Source organism: Phyllobates terribilis, unplaced genomic scaffold (assembly GCF_046119375.1).
Source record: "Phyllobates terribilis strain yellow unplaced genomic scaffold, ASM4611937v1 Scaffold_5__5_contigs__length_657084704, whole genome shotgun sequence".
NCBI classification, from domain to species: domain Eukaryota; kingdom Metazoa; phylum Chordata; class Amphibia; order Anura; family Dendrobatidae; genus Phyllobates; species Phyllobates terribilis.
In genome coordinates this window covers 237,830,629-237,834,644 of record NW_027362765.1, presented here as the reverse complement: position 1 = coordinate 237,834,644, position 4,016 = coordinate 237,830,629, and the positions used below count along the sequence as shown (strand labels likewise).

Sequence of the window (4,016 nt, the reverse complement as noted above, 5' to 3'; positions counted from 1 at the left end):
GTTTTTAAAAAAATAAAAAAAATAAAAAATATATAAAAGTTTAAGTCACCCCCCTTTCGCCCCATTCAAATAAAATATATATATATAAAAAAAAAACCACATACACATATTTGGTATCGCCGCGTTCAGAATCGCCCGATCTATCAATATAAAAGAAGAATTAATACAATCAGTAAACGGCGTAACGAGAAAAAAATTTTAAACGCCAGAATTAAGTTTTTTTGGTCGCTACAACTTTGCAATAAAATGCAATAACGGGCGAAAAAACATCGGATCTACCCCAAAATGGTATCAATAAAAACGTCAGCCCGGCACGCAAAAAATAAGCCCTCACGTGGCCCCAGATCCCGAAAAATGGAGAAGTTAAGGGTCTCGGAAAATGGCGCCATTTTTTTTGTTTTTTTTAGCAAGCTTTGGATTTTTTTTTCACCACTTAAATAAAAAAGAACCTATACATGTTTGGTGTCTATGAACTCGTAACGACCTGGAAAATAATGATGACAGGTCAGTTTTAGCAATCTGTGAACGTGGTAAAAAAAGGACCCAAAAAACAACTGTGGAATTGCATTTTTTTTGCAGTTTCACTGCACTTGGAATTTTTTTCCCATTTTCCAGCACACGATATGGTAAAACCAGTGATGGTGTTTAAAAGTACAACTCGTCCCGCAAAAAATAAGCCCTCACATGGCCATATTGAACGAAAATTAAAAAAGTTCTGGCTCTGGGAAGAAGGGGAGCAAAAAAGGAAAACACAAAAACAGAAAGACCCATGGTCGTTAAGGGGTTAACATATTTCACAGGAAAGCACTTTCACTTTCGTTTTTGAACGTTTTATTGTGAGCCTGTAAAAGTGGCTTAATACCTCATTGTTGACAGCAGTGACCTGGGGGTCAGAAATGCTTCCAGGGGCGATCCCCATGCTGTCCCCATGTCATTTGAGCACTGTCACTATCGTTTTGGGCACTTTTTAGGCTTTCTACAGACTGCCGGGGGAGCCGCTGCAAAAATGTTTGGGTCTCCCATAGACTAACATTGGGCTCGTTGCTCGGGTCGAGCACCCGAGTATCACAGTGAGCTCGGCCCGAGCTTCGAGCACCCGAGCATTTTAGTGCTCGCTCAACACTACTGATAAGACAATCATTATCCCCTAAAGAAATTCTATAACAGATAATTATAAGCCAAAAAAACATGACTTGATCCCCTTGTTGTTGGATTCTGCAAAACAACTGATCGCTCTACATTGGAAACAAGAATCTCCCCCTACTCACTCCGAATGGATAAATAAAGTAAACATGATTAGACGCTTAGAGGAACTCACCAGCTGGGAAACCTATACCCATCCCAAATTTTCTAAAGTTTGGAGCCAACGGAGCCAGGAGGTTTAATTCTTTCCTTGCCCCCCCCCCCTAGAAAACCATATCAATCTCCTAATATGATATTCTTTCTATTCTTAGTCCCTATTCTTATCCCTTTTCCCTTTTGTTTACACCCATCCACTCCCTCCACCCTTCTGCGAATAAAGTACTCCCTTGGTCGAGAGTGTTTATCAACCTCTAACTTTTTTATGTCACTAAGCTTTAAGAGACCTACTATTCCTTTATAGGATTATTTGTCTGCAATTATTTTATTTTATTTTATTCCATATTCATATGTCTTTACTCATATGTCATGGGCTACGAGCTTGTTTATGCTGTTGTCCTTATTCAGTTTTTTTCCGTTTTTTATGTTACTATGTTCTTTTAATGTAATGTAATGTATGCAGCACAGCTCCTTTTCTCATTTGCTGACCATTGCAGCGCATCTCTTCCCTCATTGACTTTGCAGACACTTGCGAAAACATTGGGCACTTGCTGCTTTTCTTTCGCTTCCCATCCTTTTGGGCCTACCCTGCCCTTTATCCTGCAGGGCTATGCTGTTTGTCATGTTTTGTAGCAAGCAGAAGGGAGCAGTTCGTAAGGGGTTATCTGGGTTGACAGTGGTTAGCATAAGTAGTAAAAGGCAGCAATAAGCAACCGCCCAATGTGGGGCTCGAACCCACGACCCTGAGATAAAGAGTCTCATGCTCTACCGACTGAGCTAGCCAGGCTGCAGACACACAATCATGCACCGCACTGCACCACACCGCACCACACCGCACCGCAAGAGCTTCATGTGGTCAGGTCGGGCGATGGTGGCAGTCTGATCTTGGGACCTGGATCTGGCAGGCACCACTGACATGAAGGACTCATCCAAGCATTGGTGGTTCAGTGGTAGAATTCTTGCCTGCCACGTGGGAGTTCTGTGTTTGATTCCTGGCCAATGCAGCACAGCTCCTTTTCTCATTTGCTGACCATTGCAGCGCATCTCTTCCCTCATTGACTTTGCAGACACTTGCGAAAACATTGGGCACTTGCTGCTTTTCTTTCGCTTCCCATCCTTTTGGGCCTTCCCTGCTCTTTATCCTGCAGTGCTATGCTGTTTGTCATGTTTTGTAGCAAGCAGAAGGGGGCAGTTCGTAAAGGGTTATCTTGGTTGACAGTGGTTAGCATAAAGCAAAACCTACAAAAGACAAAAATAAATCTCATACCCTACCATCATTATATATAAATGTAAAGCAAAGTTGCATAATAAATATAGGGTACTTAGTGAACTATTTTTGATCAAAAAAAGTATACAAGCCGTCCCACTTTGATATACAGTAAGGTTTTTAATATAGGCAGTATAGGTACCGTCCCAATTTAGGGTCACCTTGCCGCTGGTGGGACGTCTTGTATACTTTTTTTGATCAAAAATAGTTCACTAAGTACCCTATATTTATTATGCAACTTTGCTTTACATTTATATATAATGATGGTAGGGTATGAGATATATTTTTGTCTTTTGTAGGTTTTGCTTCTTTTTGCTAGTGTGAACATGCTCCTATTTCTTGCATGTCTACCATCTTAGACCTCAGTTCACACTGCTTGGTTTTTTGTCTTGTTTGCATTCTGTGCAATTTAAGGGTGTGGCATCCCCTTTGTTGAGCTGATTGGTATATATGTAGCTTACCACTGGCCTAGGTGGTCTGGAGTTGGGACCCGGTCCTATTTGTCTACCCTTTTATATGCATTACTTCAACTTTGATATACAGTAAGGTTTTTAAAATAGGCAGTATAGGTACCGTCCCAATTTAGGGTCACCTTGCCGCTGGTGGGATGGCTTGTATACTTTTTTTTATCAAAAATAGTTCACTAAGTACCCTATATTTATTATGCAACTTTGCTTTACATTTATATATAATGATGGTAGGGTATGAGATATATTTCTGTCTTTTGTAGGTTTTGCTTCTTTTTGCTAGTGTGAACATGCTCCTATTTCTTGCATGTCTACCATCTTAGACCTCAGTTCACATTGCTTGGTTTTTTGTCTTGTTTGCATTCTGTGCAATTTAAGGGTGTGGCATCCCCTTTGTTGAGCTGATTGGTATATATGTAGCTTACCACGGGCCTAGGTGGTCTGGAGTTGGGACCCGGTCCTATTTGTCTACCCTTTTATATGCATTACTTCAACTTTGATATACAGTAAGGTTTTTAATATAGGCAGTATAGGTACCGTCCCAATTTAGGGTCACCTTGCCGCTGGTGGGACGGCTTGTATACTTTTTTTGATCAAAAATAGTTCACTAAGTACCCTATATTTATTATGCAACTTTGCTTTACATTTATATATAATGATGGTAGGGTATGAGATATATTTTTGTCTTTTGTAGGTTTTGCTTCTTTTTGCTAGTGTGAACATGCTCCTATTTCTTGCATGTCTACCATCTTAGACCTCAGTTCACATTGCTTGGTTTTTTGTCTTGTTTGCATTCTGTGCAATTTAAGGGTGTGGCATCCCCTTTGTTGAGCTGATTGGTATATATGTAGCTTACCACGGGCCTAGGTGGTCTGGAGTTGGGACCCGGTCCTATTTGTCTACCCTTTTATATGCATTACTTCAACTTTGATATACAGTAAGGTTTTTAATATAGGCAGTATAGGTACCGTCCCAATTTAGGG

The 4,016-nt window shown here is 40.5% G+C and overlaps 1 non-coding gene across 1 annotated transcript; it reads right to left on the bottom strand.

Moving 5' to 3' along the window:
* Window positions 1–2,013: 2,013 nt before the first annotated feature.
* TRNAK-CUU (transfer RNA lysine (anticodon CUU)) lies at window positions 2,014–2,086 on the bottom strand. The gene has a single exon. It is a non-coding gene; the product is annotated as a tRNA-Lys (tRNA).
* Window positions 2,087–4,016: the final 1,930 nt, after the last annotated feature.